The 18,158-nt window shown below is 39.3% G+C and overlaps 1 protein-coding gene across 1 annotated transcript in view; it reads left to right on the forward strand.

The window, feature by feature from the left end:
• The window catches only part of SOX6 (SRY-box transcription factor 6), a 717,975-nt gene that overhangs the window by 66,926 nt on the left and 632,891 nt on the right, over nt 1–18,158 (forward strand). Inside the window, exon 4 of the mRNA XM_086677891.1 lies at nt 13,689–13,868. The gene's annotated coding sequence lies outside the window, so the exon portion shown is untranslated. The remainder of the gene's footprint in view (nt 1–13,688; nt 13,869–18,158) is intronic.

The following is an 18,158-nucleotide window of genomic DNA, read 5'->3' on the forward strand; positions in this document are numbered from 1 at the left end:
GTGAAATTTCACAAGAGCTGATTATGGGAATCTAATGACAGGAAGATATAGCATTTGCTACCTCTTGCTGCCATAAGTCATAGCTTAATCAATATCCCCTTTATCATTATATGGCAAGGACCCCAAGTCACTGTAGCATGATCTGGATCTGAATTGGGAACTGAGGGGTTAGATGGATGTAATTACAAATATATTAAATGAGAGGGGAGTAAAGAGAGAGAAGTACACAAAATTAAAATTTTTACATAAACTTAAAAGCTAAAATCAAAAACATATGAAAAAACAATTTAAGGCAGACATCCGAAATCAACAAAAATTTATAATTGAAATAGAAATGTGTTACATGTAAATCGAGTTTGTAAGAGTCTGATAAAGGCTTTAAAGTGAGTATGTTTATGATGTCCAAAGAGATCAAAAAAAGCATAGCAAAAAGGATTAGAAATTATGAAACTATAAGTTGAAGAAATTTAACAAGCATGGTTGGTATTAACCTCATTTTCCAATTGTTGTTCCTGATATATGTGCATTCACTAATTTTTAAAAATACTAACCTTATATGCTGTGACCTTGTTAAATTTATTTATTAGTTCTCATGATGGGTAGATTTCTTAAGCTTGTAAAAGTACATAGTCATAACATCTCCAAAAAGTTTTACTTTTTTTATTCTTTTTTTCCCAAGTTTTTATTTAAATTCTAGTTAGTTAACATATATGGTAAAATTGGTTTTAGGTGTAGAGTTTGGTGATTCATCACTTACATGTAACAACCAGTGCTCACCACCAGTCCCCTCCTTAATACCTATCACCCATTTAGCCCATCTTCTATCCATCCACCCTCCTCCATCAACCCTCAGTTTATTCTCTGTAGTTAAGAATCTCGTATGGTTTGCTTCTCTCTCTCTGTCTCTCTTTTCCTCCCATATGTTCATCTGTTTTGTTTCTTAAATTCTACATGTGAGTGAAATCATATGGTATTTGTCTTTCTCTGACTGACTTATTTGCTTAGTATAATACACTCTATCTTCATCCACGTCATTGCAAATGGCAAGATTTCACTCTTTTTGATGGCTGATTTTTCACTCTTTTGATATATACATACATATATATATATACATATATATATGTATATATATATATATATATATATATATATATATATCAGTATTATCCCACCAGTTACACCAGTTATAATGAATATTGTAATACTTATTTTTTTTAAAAATTAATACAATAAACTTGCAAAGGAAAATAATCCAGAGATTAGAATATAGTAAACAAAGTAAGTGACTTAGTTGTTAAACAAAACAAGTAGGTTGATGGGGGGTGGGAGGGAGGGGAAAGTAGATAATGGGCATTGAGGAGGGCCCCTGTTGGGATGAGCACTGGGTGTTGTATGGAAACCAATTTGACAATAAATTTCATATTAAAAAAATTTAAAAAAAACCCAAAAAAAACCAAGCAGGTGTGATTAAGCATAAATAAGAATAGTGTACGAAAAAAATCAGTGACCAGATCTTCCCTTTGTGACATTCTGTGAAAGCACAGATACATCTTTTTCTAGAAATAGTACCCAGTTCCAGGCTCTACAACTTTAGAGGGATGTGGAGAACTCAGAGAAGAAAGCTGCAAGTATTATAAAAATTTTAATTATCAGACATAAAGAATGAGGATAATAGTATACCTAAATGAGATATGACATTTAGAATAAGGCTAATACTATCTACCACTAAGTGAATACTTATTATAGGTCCATATTAGTAAGGAATGTTTTTGGCTTGCAAAATAGTTATTGAAATGCAGTTAATGAAAACAGTTATTTATTTCATGTGAAAAGAAATCTAGAGTTTGAAAGTTTAGGGCTGTTAGAGCAGTATAGTGATGCTATTAAAGTCTTAGACTCTTTCTATACTTCTGCCCTACCACTTGCATTATTCATTGAACATTTATTCATTTTACAAGTACTTATGGAGTACTTGCTATGTGTCAGGACCAGTTCTAGTTGATTTTGAATTTTTGAGTTATCTTTTCATCTTGGTATGTATTGTTTTATGATTGTAAGACAGGTCTTGCTACTCTAGACATCACAGTCACATTTAAAAATAGGAAGCTGGGAGGTGCAGAGACGAAAGATCTTTTCTTTACGAAACTCTGTTCTTTTATTAGGGGAAGAAAACTTGTAAGCACCAAGAAAATCAAATAAAATTAAAGAGATGGAAAGTAAAGAAGTAAGAATTTTAGAGAATCATTTTAGAAGCTTCAACATTCCAACAATAGGCATTCCAGAAAAGAAGAATAGGAAATAGAATAGGGTAGAAAAAGGAAAAATATAAGAAAGTGTCCAGAACTGAAAACATGAATTTTCAGATTAGAAGAACATCCATGTATCCAAGACAATGAATGAAAAAATATCTACACCAAGTGCATTTTTGTAAAATTTTAAAACAATAGGGACAGGGATTCCAAAAGCTTCCAGAGAAAAAAAACAAAAGTAGGTCATGTCAGATTAGGAAGCAGACATCTCAATGTCAACACTGACGTTTAGAGCATAATGGAACACAAAATTTTGAGAGAAAAGATTTCAGCCTAGAATTTTATACCTAACCAAACTATCAACTGAATGTCATGAGAGATAGATAACTTGTCAGATGTATTAACAACAGAAATTTACTTATTTTTTTTTAATGTTTATTTTTGAGAGTGCGCATGCACGAGAGAGAGAGAGAGAGAGAGAGAGAGAGAGAGCAGGGGAGGGGCAGAGAGAGATGGAGACACAGAAACTGAAGCAGGCTCCAGGATCCAAGCTGTCAGCACAGAGCCTGACATGGGGCTTGAACTCATAAGTGGTGAGATCATGACCTGAGCCAAAGTCTGACACTTAACTTAACTGACTTAACTGACACTTAACTGACACTTAACTGAGTCACCCAGGCGTCCCTGAAATTTACTCTTCATACAACTTTTTTGTTAAAGAAGCTACCAGAGAATGTGCTCCAGTAAGATGGGGAAGATACGGGAGGCAACACAAGAAAATATAAAGACAAAGACCAGAGTGAGAATTATGCAAAGGCATGGAGAGCAGTCAGTTTGAATTTGAGCTGAAAGGTGATTTATTTGACAATTTGGAAAATAATACTGATGGGCGAAAACTTGTGGGAAAAGTGATGATAAGCTCACAAAAAAACTAGTAGATTATTATATGTGAGGCTTTCGATAAGGAAAAACAAAGAAGTTATGAAATAAATGACATGTATTTATGACATGTATTGACTTAGCCATGTACAAAATTTACTTTGTGTGATGATGTAAGCACTGACTTAATTTAGCCACGAGTTGTTATATAGTTATATTGGGAAGATGGGAGAGATGACATATAAGAATTAAACATTCACTTTAGGTAAATACCTAATGGTGCAATTGCTGGGTCATAGGGTAGTTCTATTTTTAGTTTTCTGAGGAACCTCCATACTGTTCTCCAGAGTAGCTGTACCATACAGTTTGCATTCCCCCAGCAGCGCAAGACAGTTCCCCTTTCTCCACATCCTTGCCAACACCTGTTGTTTCTTGTGTTATTAATTTTAGCCATTCTGACAGGTGTGAGGTGGTATCTCATCATGGTTTTGATTTGTACTTCCCTAATGATGGGTGATGTTGAGCATCTTTTCATGTGTCTGTTAGCCATCTGGATGTCACTTGTATGTGGGAATTTAAGAAACAAAACAGATGAACATATGGGAAGAGGATGGGGAAAGAGAAGAAAGGGAAACAAACCACAAGAGACTCTTAATGATCAAGAACAAAGTGAGGGTTGTGGAGGGAGGTGGATGGGAGATGGGCTAGATAGGTGATGCTTATTAAGAAGGACAGTTGTCATGATGAGCACTAGGTGTTGTATGTAAGTGGTGAAACACTGAATTCTGCTTCTTCTTTAAAAAATTTTTAATGTTTATTTAGTTTTGAGAGAGAGAGAGAGAGAAGGAGAGAGAGAGAGAAAGAGCAGGGGAGGAGCAGACAGAGAGGGTAACACAATCTGAAGTAGGCTCCAGGCTCCAAGCTGCCAGCACAGAGCCTGATGTAGGACTGGAACTCATGAACCATGAGATCATGACCTGAGCTGAAGTTGGATGCGTAACCATCTGAGTCCCCCAGGTGGCCCTGAATTATACTTCTGAAACCAATATTGCACTGAATATTAACTAGATAACATATAAATTGAAAACAAGAATTAAACATGCACTTGCTAAAACAAGAAGACAATAGATAATGACTAGTGAATGTAGAAGTAGTGCCTTGGAAGTAGAAATGACTTAGAATACAAGATTATTAATAGATGTATGAAAGGGCACATCTGAAAAAAATTGGCCATCTGAAACTTGGCAATCTGAAAAATTCTGCAGTTATGTATAAATTATTTTAGAAGCTGATTTATTAAACTGTATGCTGAACTCTTGTTTAGGGTAGTCTAAATATATATAGTCAATGAGAACAAGACTAATATTAAAATAATCTGATACTCTAGGTCACCTTTTTGTACATCACTATACTTTCTGGGAAAGTGAGACATTACTTCCACTGCTTCTAGGTTGTATTTGCCTTTTGTGACATTTGAATGACTATTCATTTCAATGTATCTTATGCATCTTTCAGTGCATCTGCTGGAATAACTTGTGATGAATGAGAGAACTATATGCTTAAGGAAACCAGATACTGTTATTCTTTTCTGACTCTTCTTAGCACCCATGCTTTACACATTTAGATGTAGCTTGGGTAAATTGTTCTTAGTTCTCTCATTTTGGGATTTTTAGTTTACTTAAGGACACCACAAAATAACTAAGTAGTATATGAACACTCCTTGTGTAACTATAGAGCAGCAGAATATTAGCTGTTATATGCATCACTGTGTGAAATACTAATTACAAAGAGACCAAAACCAAGTTTGCTAATTGTGGAATATATTTTATTTAAGTTTCTAAGATGAAAAACTGTTCATAGAAAATTTAGATTGCACACTTTTCCAAATATAGACACATGGATAAAAGCAGAATGAGAAAGCTCACATTTTATACTATACTATATTAAATTAGAAGTCTGTTGGTGATTTTAACAGTCTTTTTTTTTTTTAATGTTTATTTCTTTTGAGGAGAGAGTGCCAGCAGGGAAGGGCTGACAGAGAGGGGGACAGAGGATCTGAAGCAGGCTCCTCGCTGACAGGAGCGAGCCTGATGGGGGGCTCGAACTCACAAACTGTGAGTGATCATGACCTGAGCTGAAGTTAGATGTTCAATGGATTGAGCCTCCCATGTACCCCAGCAGTCTTTTAACTAATATAATATCAAGACCAAAATGTTGCTGGTGTAAGGTAGTTTCTTTATTCCCTGTGTTTAAATGTCATGCTTCTAATATAAATTGTAATGTTCATGTAAATAATTAATTTACATTAAAAAATTTTTAATTGAATGAAGTAAAATACATGAATATATTTCATACTTTATTATAATCTGGGAGATAATTGAAGCTTCACAGTAAAATACATTCAATTTCAATAATAATATTCATATAAATAAATGCTTATGGCTTATTGAATATTTCATACAGTTGTAAGGACAAGTAATTATCTTCTGTCGTTTTTCATATGTTAAGCAAAATTTTGGTTTAAAAAATGTAAATGTTTTAATATATTCAAGAATGTTTCATAATTAGATATTTTTGCTCAGTTTGTGCCAATCCAGGTACACATTGTACCTATGGCAATATTGTACCTGTCTCCACTCTGTTTCAAAAGTATCTTTTCCATTTTGACTAATACAGAAAATGTCATGGGGCTCCTGGGTGGCTCAGTTGGTTAAGCATCCAACTACGGCTCAGGTCATGATCTCCTGATTTGTGAATTCTAGCCCTGTGTTGGGCTCCACGATGTTGGTGTGGAGGTTGCTTGGGATTCTCTCTCTCTCTCTCTCTCTCTCTCTCTCTCTCACTGCCTCTCCCCCACTTACACACACACTCTCTCTCTCTCAAAATAAATGACTAAACTTAAAAAAAAAAAAAAAGAAAAAGAAAATGTCAGGAGTAAATTTAGTAAGTAACCCATGTAGGCAAAAGAAATACTGTATTTGTTATTTTTAAGGATCTATTTATTATCTGCTGAATAAGAACAAGAAACAGGGGCGCCTGGGTGGCGCAGTCGGTTAAGCGTCCGACTTCAGCCAGGTCACGATCTCGCGGTCCGTGAGTTCGAGCCCCGCGTCGGGCTCTGGGCTGATGGCTCAGAGCCTGGAGCCTGTTTCCGATTCTGTGTCTCCCTCTCTCTCTGCCCCTCCCCCGTTCATGCTCTGTCTCTCTCTGTCCCAAAAATAAATAAACGTTGAAAAAAAAAAAAAAAAAAAGAACAAGAAACAACATGGACAATAATCAGAATTTACTTATCTAGTATCTGTAGTGGATACCAAATACACAGATACTGTGATGTAGGCAGGAGATTAATGCTTCATGAAGAAGATTCACTATGAAGATATATTTCCAGAAAGTAAAAATGTCCAGATACTTAAAAAAATTAAATATTTTTAAGGTGCCTAGCATGGTGCTTGGTTCAGGAAATAATAGCAAAAACAATTAAACATTAGTTATATTTTAAGTTTTTTTGAAACCTAGGTCCATAATTATGACATACAACCTTAAAAATATTCATTTGACATTTTCCAATATAATGCTAGATAGATACTACTAGATAATATTGTTATTGCCTTGCAGGATCACACGATTTTCCGTTTTATCACTGTATTTTCTCACAATGGTGATGTAGTAGTTAATGTGTTGGTCTTCAGTTGTGTGGACAGCTAACACCTGCCTTACTCAGACTAACACTTTCACACCAATAAGTAAAACTTGGTAGGATGAATTGTCTAATGCACAGATCTTATGCTGTAGTTATAGTGTTAAGAAGTCCTTGTTATTATGAATGTGTATTATGAGTATATTGTACATAGTCCTGGTATGCAAATGTGTAGCATTCAGAGAAGTGAAATAATTCTGTGTTATTATTATCTTTGAAAATTACATCTTAAGAGTTTTTGAGGACTTTATGATGGCAGTTTTCTATAGTCACAGTCATACAGTATGTGCATCACAAAGTGTTTTCTTTCACTATTAACAATAACTGAGCCAATGAAAATGCTTTTTAAATATACACTCGGCAAGCAGTTATCTGGCTGTTCCTTCTTACTATCCACAAACCATCTTTTGTCGTCTTTTAAGACAGCATATGAAATAGCTTTGTAAACATCTGTTTTTCATTGTTAATTGTCAGGAAAACTGGGGATTTAAATGCTTCTTTGGAATCTTCTTAATCCTATCAGAGAATAAGTTGTGTATGTTTATCTTTTCTTCTTTAGATTGTTTCTTTATCATTAGAAAATACATACATGCGGTCTTCATTTATTTTTCTAAAAAATACTTCTAGTGTTATAATATTTTTATAGATATTTTGAGGACATTGCTTTGTAGTAATTAACTGAAATTATTAGCAATACAGGCTACATTATACCTAAAAAAGCTGCATGATAAACATAGACTTAAATATAATTTGCCTTTTCTAATCATTTTCAGAGTTTTCTTGGGCATATTCCATATCAGAATGTGCAATGATAGAAAATATAATGAAAAGGTTTTTGTTAGCCAGAGAACATTAATTAAGAGCTCCAAATCTTTTGCCATACTTTTTCTTTAGGAAATACATGCTTTATTTTCATAAGCTTTTTCTGTTCCAATAATTGAGCCATTAATGTCAATGGAATATTTCTGGCAGTGACATGCTAAGAAGTTTTCTCGCAATAATTCATTGTGCTTCCTTCTAAGTGAAAAGGATCTGTTGCAATAATTACTTAAAAAATATTAAAATTTGGCACCAGTTGTTTTGACTTTATAATGTAAAAGCAAATGCACCTATCCCTAAAGAACAGAGAAAGCATCCATAGTTTAATCATTAAATAATATGTGATAACTAATAATTTGTGTTACTTATAAATAAACCTAAGTGACTAAAGTATGGAATACTAAGAGAAGTCAAGTAGTTGATTGTTAGTGAAAACTTTTTTTTCAGAATGTACTTATTTTAAAACATTTTCTGACCTTTATTAAATTTCTGTACTTTCACGCAATTAGAATGCATTGTGTATTTTTCTTTTTAAAAGGCTTGTACTTTATTAGTTTCTAAACTGGTATCAATTAGAAACTCACTATTTGCTATTTATATCGCTTTTCAGTCCTTGCTTTTCAAACTTGTATTGAAGTGATGTAGAACTAGGCCTTATCACTGCATATAAAATTAATTGAAATGACATATTGTTGCAGTTTCTATGGCAACCATATCATGATGCTGATGCTCTTAAAAATTTATAAACTATAATCTGAAATATGCTAATTCTAGTGAACATAGTTAACACTTATTTGCTTAATATTCAGCTTAGTACTAAACTCCATCAACTTTGAAAGTAGATTGATAACATATTGTGTACAATTAAAAGAGGTTTCTGTATTGAGCTCTTGAAATATTTTCTCCAGGAACCTACTATTCTAGAACTTTAAGTGTGAATAAGTGAAGCTTTTCATTTACTATTGCCTTAAACAGACATGAATTAGCATAAGGATAATCATTGCTGCAGATTCTCAGTGTTGCTGTCTTTCCCCCTCCCCCATTAAAAAGAAAATATTCAAACCTAATGCAAAACATCCTGCTGAAAACGTAAAAATTCAGTAAAATCCAATGAGTTATTTAAATAATTGCAAACATCCAGATACTTGGAACACTGACTTGTTTTTTAGCGTTCATTTGTTTGTTTGACTTTAGGTTGATAATAGCTTTATCTGATATATATGATTATGATATATATTGGAGAAATAAAACCAGCAAGTTATAGAATAATTTGGCATAGCAATTACATTAAAGACTGATTTGAGGATATGGTTTTCAGTTTCTTTTACAACTGATTTAAGAGTAAAATACATAAAATATGTTATTTGGAATTGGATTGTAACTATAGATTGTTGTTAAATAAAGCTGTTTTTTATTTGTACACTTTGATAAGTCAGAAAAACTTTTAGAAATGTCTATAGTTTGTTGCTTAATAAAAATATCTGAGGTAATTTAAACAGTATATGCCACATAAAATGAATTAATATCATATGTAATTATCAAATATACTTGTATTGAACAGATTACTTCTGCTGGCATATTTGGTAAAAAATATTTTTCAGTATATTAATTGAATTTCAGTATATGTGAAAATTTAATTAATATTTATTGAATCATAAAAGTGAAAAGGATAGATCCTTAAAATACACACTTTTAATTATTTGCTTTGCACATATAGGCACTCAATAAATATTTAAATGTGAATAAAAATGTGCAGAACAAGCAAACGTCTTCCACATAATTGTGATATTTAAAAACACACACACACAAAAGAAATCCTCTATTTAGAAAATTTAAAAATAGCAATCTGGGATTTGGAGGAAAGAACTTAAGTAACAAATTTTAAAATGAGAGAACTTAGTTAAATTCAGTTTTTTAAAACAATGCTAACATAATGATACATAAAGCCTATAGTTGCTGAGGTAAATTATCAAACCTTTAAAGACTAGTAATATTAGGAGATTATTGTTTTGGTGTTTGCTATTTATCAACGAGCAGTTTTACACCATTATTTTTGTGTCCCTTGCTTGTCTTTTATTAGGCATTGAAATGGGACTGTATGATTTATCAAATGTTTCTAGTGTGGCTAAGGTGTATACTGAATGGAATGGTAATCATCTTAGTGAATTGTAAACCTCAGATCTGTGAAGAGGTATTTCTTTAAACAGAGAAGCACATATGTAGGAATGCACATGCTTTAAAAATATTACTTAATGATGGAAAGGTAACATGATATCTTAGAAGGATGCTATTGGGACAGATACTTTGAATTTTAGTGAATAAGGGTTATTTCTGTGGTTGAATTATCCTGTAATTCTTTATCATATTTTTCCTTCTGTGGTTTTTGTGACATTCATACTTACCTATGTATTTATTTACATCACCTTTAGTTAGAAAAATAATTTTATGTTCATTGTAAGACAAACATTTGGATGACTGATAAAAATTTCACTTTTCATTTGGATCTTTTAGTGGCATTAGTGTTGTCAGCCTTAAGCTATAAAACAATCAGTACTTTAATACATAATTTTCTTTCAGAAAGCATTTTAAAAACATTAGGTCTGGCATTTAAAAATATTAGGTCTGATATGTATTTGGGGGGGAAATTGGTAGAGGTTTATATTTTCTGGTTTCTACCGCATTCTTTCTTATGGTGGTTTTATTTCATTATATTTTGCCATTGATATTCTATTTATAGTAAAGTGAAGCATATATACCAAACAGTGACAACTTTTTCCATGTTGTTAGCATTTTGATTTAAAGATCATGGAATGGGTGCCTGACTGCACAGGTGCCATGTATTCCAGTTTTGTAGTCACTGGCCTTTGGTTTTTCTTTAAATGAGGTTTCTACCCAGGCTTAGTTTCTGCCAGTTACATTAGGCTTCACGTTTATATGCCTTTCACTTAAGAGAAGATGAACTGCCAGGATTATGTATGGTAAAACCAAGTCCCCTCTGAGATAAGGCTCTGGGGGCATTATACAAGTCTAATGTTCTTCCATGAGGTTGGCCCACCCCACTGCAACTAAGAAATGAGATGATTTGAGGGCTATTACATACTTAAGGTTTTCATAGTGGATTAGAATAGCATTACTTAGCACAGGTGTTTCTATAATTGGGATTCCCTGGGAAAATTCAGTACTGTATTCAATAACACTCAGCTTTCTACATGAGTGGAGGAGCGATCTAATGTTAATTTGCTAGGCTGTGGCATGAAACCAGGGAATGGGCGTCTGGCTTGGGGGCGTGTTACTTCTCTCTTTGAAAAGACATTTCTGTTGTCCATGATTAGCACTGGGTAGCTGTGGTTCTTTCTTTAAAATTTAATTTATTTCATTAATTATTATTATTATTATTATTATTATGCCGACCGAAATACTGAAGGCCTCAGCTGAAATCAGTAATGAGTGATTTATGGCCTCATATAACACAAGATAGTTCCTGACTGTTCTTTTTCTTGAGATAAATAAAATTTTTGTTCCTCTCCTTTGATAAAGCATTGCATTTAAAGAATGTCTATGCACCCAAGTAGCAGGGAAGACCAAGGGACCCTTGGGGCACATTTCATCGAGGAGGATGGACTTAGAGTGGCTTTGCAGACATCCCAAGCCTTGAAGGCAGTGTCCAGGCATAACAAAGAACAACGACAAGTTATTTCAGGATTAGGTAGGGGATACCTAAGCCCGGTATCTTTGAAATGTAAGGTACGAATACAGGAAGAACAGTGGTGGTAAAGGGATTCAGTAGAAGTAGGGGTGGGAAAGTTAAAAATCGCTGAAATAATTAACAATCATTATTTTACCGAATCCATTGTGAGACAATCAGAAGGACTGATTTTCTGAGAAATGGGCGACTATAGAGCTAAGTGTCCAGCTCTGCAAGCAAAGGCGACTGCGTTGCCTGAGCGTCCCTCTCAGGCGTACAGTTCTTGTCGGGGAGCCCGCCTCTAGTGACCTTGGGTCTGGCCGCTCCCGGAGTCCCTTTGTCTTCTGCCCGGTGGGTACGGAATAAGCGGGACAGGAGCCCCGGGGACTGCGGTATCCAAGTTGAGTCGAGGTCACTGAAAGAGGGAGCTCGGTGCTCAGCCATGACTGGAGCGGATGCTTCGCCTCTCCGAGGCTGCCTCCACCCCTCGTCACTGGCCTGGGAGTTAGTGCTTGAAGTTTCGGGACAGCAGCGCCTGTCTTGGAGCTGCAGAGTCTTTGGCCCGGAGCTTTGTACTTTGCTGGGAGAGTGAGCCTTTGCTCGGTTTTCGGCTATTGGTTTTAGCGAGCGTGCAGTTTAGCCTCACTCTTCTCAGCCCGGTCTCGGAGAGCAGGCCTTGCCTCCCTCAGCGGGTCTACTCGCGGGCCCTCCGGTCGCTTCCCTTTCAAGCGGTCCCAGCTGTAGCCAAGGCTGCGGGGTTTGTCTAGACGAGCGGGGAGCCCGGCGCAGTCTTTCGCTCTACCTGAAGGTGGCGACTTAGGCACGTAAACAGAGCTCGGACAACCCGGGGAGGTTGGCACCCTCGCAGTTCAACCACGTATCATCCTAGTTTTCCCGCTGCTCTCAAGCGGGCTGAATTGACGGTTAAAGGGACTTGAGTATAAATGAGGAGTTCGGCCAGATTGTCAGAATGTGTGTGTATCTCTGTGTGTGTCTGTGTGTGCGTGCGTCTGCGCGCGCGGGGGCAGTGGGAGGTGGTGGTGGGGTGCAAACCCTCAGCGGAACCCGTTTGGGACGCCGCGAGTCTCCTCGGCATCACCTGAGCCTTCAGGCCGTCTGGCGCTGCAGGAACGCTCTGCAGCGGGAGATGCCGAGATCAGCGCTCAACCCGCAGGGGGACAGAGGGTTTGGTCGCTGCAGCCAACGGTAGAAGATTTGCTAATTTCATTTCAATGACACCCACAATTTATGAGTAGAAAGACCTGGAAAATAAAAACCCTTCGTCGTGCTATATGCCCTTCTCTGGGGTGCATGCCCGCTGATCCGAGTGGGAGGGGTCCTTAGGAGTGGGGAAGAGAGGCACCGACAGCGAAAGAATAAACGTGCGACAGTCACACAGTCTTACCTCCGGGACGAAAGGACACGGTTCCTAGAACTGAGATATCCATAGCAAGTCTGCATTCCAGCTGTTTCTCCCGTAGCCTCTTTCCTGCCTAACACAGCCTTCTGACTAACTTGGACAAGGCTTGAGCTACCCCCCCTCTTCCCCCCCCCCTTTTTTTCCTTTCCAGACATTCCCTAAACTCAACCCAGGGCAAATCCAGAAGTCGGTACAGTACAGAGCTTCCATTCTATCGTGGGGGGAAAATCCCGTTTACAGTTTCGCTTAGGCAGATGGAAGAAGTAGATGGTTATGGGACTTTGGAGGGAGGGGTGCATGGGGCTGGCATGGGGTGTTGGTGGCAGGGAAGCGCGATTTCTCTTAGGTCTTGGTGCTGCAGGTAAGGTTCCCAGATTCCAGCTGCCCTCTTGCTGCGCTGCGGTGGTGGGTGAGAGTGGAGGGTGATCCTCGTCTGATTAGAGGGGAGTGGAGGAGGGTGGAGTGTGAGTGTGGGAGGAGGGGGGGGGAGGAATGGACCCTGGACGGGCTCCACGGACACATTGTCTTGGTTTGTGTCTGTGCCCGGTCTATGCTGCTGCCTCTGGAGCCTTTTGAGAAGGGTAGTATGCCCTAGGCTTTTTCTCTCCCCCCCACCCCCCCTTTTAAAATGTGTTTAAAAAGAAGTGAATATCCTTCTAAAATAAGTTAAAAATCTTTCTTTGACTTTCCATCTGAGATGTCAAAAGGATTAAATAAATGAAACTTTATTTGACCGGGGAGTTTACCCAGAGACTCAACGACATCTCGGGTCTTTGGCCTTATTCTAATTCCATGGTGGTAATTACCCTTCGTTTCTTTAAGTGCAATAGATTTATTGCCTTAGAGACTATGCACAGTTTGATTGAATTATTCATTTTTTTTTCTTTGGTGTAGACTGCATCTGGGGACTCTGATGTGACGTGTAGATTTTTTTTTCAGGAACAAAGGGAATGTGGAAATGAAAGAGAGAGGGAGAGAGAGGCTGGCAGATGTAATGAGACGCGGTGAAGGTGTACGCAGACTGGCACTCCCACTCCTCCCTTCTGCTCTCACTGCAGCCCTGGGTAACTCGCAGGCTAACACAAACAGCTTTTCTCCCGCAGCCTGCCCTCTGTCACTGTAAGTACATCAGCCTTCTCTTATCAGCATGCAGATTCCAGCCACGCACTCCCCTCGCTCGGCTTTGCACCTTAGACAGCAGAAGCACATTTAGAAATTAACTTTCCTAAGCCAGGAAGAACATGTCTGTAAAACTTATTTTTGATTTATCTTTATTTTTCTTTGAAAAAAGTTCATGCCTTTTTACCACTTTTCCCACCTCCTTTGTGGCGGTGCTGCTGCTACTGTCGCCACCGCTGTGGTCTTCCCAACAGGATGACGCGCAGATTCAAATGAAATTTAATGTTATTGTCTAGCCATTTAAAGTCCAGGGACAATGCCTTGTCCTTTTGCAAAATGACGTCTTAAAGAACACAGAGCATTATTCACAGTTTGTTTTTGGCTTTTTGTTGTTGAAACACGAGTTCTGACCTCTTTGAGGTAGAGTCCCAAGGGCACTGTTATTTGGGAGTTTGGGTTATTTGGTTACACCAAACTTAAATGAAGTGCGGTGGGCTACTGAAGTGCTGGTATGTTTGTTATCCCTGTTTAAGGAAAACAATTGCGAAAACTTTTCTCCGTGCTGTAATTAAAGTTTTCAACTTCTTCCTTTTGGCTTTTTATACTCTTTCACTTATTCTTCGTTTCAGTAAAAGTTCTCATTCCCCGTGTTTTGGAAGTAAAGACATTTATATTTGTCCTATTTATACAGTAGCTATAAAGCCCTTCCTGAAAGAAGTTAGCGACCTTAAGATGTAGATCTGAATCGTTCGCCCGGCCGGTGTAAGGAGACTTCACAGGGAGAATTCGAGGTTTTAACAGTCGTTATGATTTTTGCGTGGGTGCTTTAAATATTAACTTCTTTGGCAGAATTCATTGCGTTGCCCTTCCCAAGTTCAGGCGGACCTTTCTCCAGGAACTGCGCGCGCCTTTCCTTTGCGGGTTCGCGCCTCTTCTCTGGAGGTGCGAGGCCAAACTTAGCAAAGCCGAGTTGCCTTTGCTGGTTGCTGTGCGCAGGGACACCGGGACAGCACGGAGGCAGCGACAGCTGCGACAGGTAAGTTAGCCCCCACGCGTTCGCCCCTCCTTCCCTTCCTGGTTCTCCCATCTCAGCGCCCAGGGTTCTCGCGCCGCGCGGCACTCGGACCCCCAGGGCAAGTGAGCTTGAGTGCGCCTGGATCTGGCGGTAAGGTGCCTGGGTGTCCTCCGCTGCCTGTGGGACTTCTCGGAGCCCTCAGGCCAGTGCGGACCAGGTGGAGAGCCCGGCACTTCAGTCCGCTGCAGCGCTCTCCGCTTCGTCCCTTGCGCTGTACAGTCGTGCCCTAGGCTTGAAAGAGAACCCTTAGGGTGCACCCCCGCCTCCAGGGCCACGTGTCATCCCGTGTACAGCCTGAAGTGCAGTATCGAGACCCCAAACTTTAGTTTCTTAACTTTAGGGATCAGTGTTGTGACCAGCTCCGGGGTTCCGCCTTATCAATCTATTTTGGTATCAGTTTATTAGATAAAATCTGAAGAGAGTTCCTGCCGCTCCAAACCGGAAGGTCCACCGCGGCCCAGTATTAGGGCCTTGGACTCCAGAGATCTTGATAATGTCGCCTTTCCCCTCTTTTAGTCTCCTGCCAGCGGCCTGCATCTGGTTGGTGGGGTCCCCCTTACCCCCCAGATCCCTAATGCCGTGTGATTCAAAGAGATGGATGCGCTGGTGCTTGAAAAGCCAGACTTGTCGCAGCAATTCCGAGGAACCCAGTGGCAGCCCAGCGGTTCCGTCCCAGATGTTTCACCTCTCCCGGTGACTCTTCCGTGAGGATTCAGGCTTTGGGACTGAAACTACCCCCTTAGCTCTCTGCCCAAACTCTGCAGGCATTTAGGACAGGTCGTTCGATTTTGACCTCTTCAAGCTTTGGAGAGTTTTTTTTTTTTTTTTTTTTTTTTCTTTTGCCCTATGGTTGAGTTCTGGGACAGGCGGCTGAAGAGCACGAGGCTCTGGAACCCAGCGCGGGCCTGGCTTCTCACACTTACAAACCCCCAACTAAAAACAAACCCCAGAAAAGATTTGGCCCAAGTCTAGGCTAGGAACGCTGGTCTGGGTTTGTCCCTTGGGCCTTGGAGGTCAAGGGGGCACACCTGGTAGTTCTGGAAGCCTGGGGTGGAAGGAACTGGCCTTCCAGGTACCAGGCATACCAGGCGTTCTCTTTGAGGGCCTCTAGGCTCTGGCCCCAGGGGGCAGCCTTTCCAGTGCTGAAAGTTGCTGTGGGTGGTGGGGACACAAGATTTCTTGTTGGGGGACTAGCTGTCTTCTCAGCCTACAGTCATTAAGTCATTTTAAACTTACAGTCCCCAAGCTCCCAATCCTCAAGCATCCTATTTCCTATTGGGGTAGAAGCATCTGGCTATTCCTTCTGCCCCACTAATCCAAGATGTTCATCCACACCCTGGTTTCTTTTTCCTCTCTTGTCTGGAATTCCTATGAAACCAAATGTAAAATACACTTTAAGAAGCCCATATATGACTGACATCTCAGCTTCTTCTGTCCTTTGTGCTTGCTCACTCTCTCCATTTTCTTTACAGTAAATGTGATCAAGGCAAGGCTTTCTCCCCTTTATCACTTTTATCACTTAATCTGTGGGAAGTCTTGTCCAAAGTCTTGGCAACTTTAGATTGCCATGAATTTTCTGAATTTCTTAGTCATAATTCCCGACCCATCATCCTGGTTCACATCTTCTTTCACAAAGTCCCTGTTTATGAAATGTCTCGACATGGCCATGTCCTATCAGTTTCTGCATAGTAAAGACTTTTCCTCCACAAATCTCTGCAGTAGTTATGCTGCAGGTACATCAGAACCTCTCTTTAAGCTTTTAACCTTGATGTAATTTTGACTCTCCACTGACCTCAGTTTATGAAATCTAGTCTATTTTTGAGGCCTAGGTTAAGGCAGGCCAGCCTCATGTGGTACATGCTGACTCTAGTCAGCTCTGTGTCTGCTGTTGTCAGAGCCGGTTTTCTCATCTGTTTTACACTGCATCTCTACTACCTGACACCAGGAGTATTCCCTCCCCTCTCGGTCGCTCAGCTTGTGTGTACTAAGATAAAGTTCCAAGTCTCTGCTCCTTTAGGCCATTCTGTGCCCTTGCAAATCTTATCTATCCTATACATGCATCAAAGAGAATCTTTATGTGTTTTTTTTGGGGGGGGACTTTTATTAATATAATTTCCTACATCTGACTTGTGCATTTCTACATGCCGCCCAGGGTGACAGACACTCTCTTCTTCTTCTACAACTTCCAAGCTACCCCTCTTGAAATTGTATCTTCAAATCTTTTCCTCTACAAAGTTGAGGTGATACACATATATCACCCACCCAATTCCACGTAACACAAACATACCCATATAATAAGTGTGGAATTATTTTATTTATTGTTGTAAAGGTATAGTTTTTTTTGGTAGTTTGTACATGTTTTTTTCTGATCATTTTAATCCATAAACTCATAATCCACATGGCCTGCGGAACATTTCCACCTACAGATATTAAGGATCTCCCAATGCCACTTGCCTTTTCTTGTTTTCTTTCAATTCCTCCTCCTCCTCTTGAAATAAATTTCTCTTCCCCCATTGACTGAGGTCCTTCTAAATGGTGTGTTTTCCTTATTTCTGGTGCCTGCATCTCTTTTTTTAAACTCTCTTGACCACTTCTCTTTTTCATTTTCTTTCATTCTTCTTAGTATTCATCCTAATATTCACCCATCTTTCCCTCTTCCTGGTCTGTTTCAGCCCCTGTCCTTCCTCTTCTGTGTATCTCCTGTGACTCACTTTTGTGGTCCACTTCTACATCTCAGTACTTGTTAATATTCAGCCCATTCCTCCACTGCCACATAACTTTTTCAAAACACAAATTACCAGCCCTCCATTTCCCTCTCCCACTTTCCTTCCTCCTGTTCAGTTTGCTTCTTTCTTCCTCTGCAGTTGTCTACCTTTGCCCCACTGCAGCTCGCCTTCCTCTTGACTCCTCCTCCCAGCAGCCCCAGCCCTAATAGTGCTCCTTAGGTCCTTTACGCCTTCCTCAGCCTGTCTCTTTCCCACCCAATACTTGTCCCCATTTCCCCTCTGACCCCAACTCGCTTCATTGTTCCCTTCCAATTCTCTCCCAGTAGTTGCTTCCCAGGCGCCTTCTCCAATTCCAACCTCTGCTCTCGCCGATCTCTGCCCTCTCTCTCCGGTTCTCTCTTGCCTTTGCCTCTCGCTCTCCCCTCCTTCTTCTTCCTCCGGCCCTCCCCCTCCCTCCCAGCTTCCCTGCCTGGCTCGCTGCCTCCCTCG

Source organism: Puma concolor, chromosome D1 (genome assembly GCF_028749965.1).
Source record: "Puma concolor isolate L17-30 chromosome D1, mPumCon1.1.hap2, whole genome shotgun sequence".
In the NCBI taxonomy this organism is placed as follows: Eukaryota; Metazoa; Chordata; class Mammalia; order Carnivora; family Felidae; genus Puma; species Puma concolor.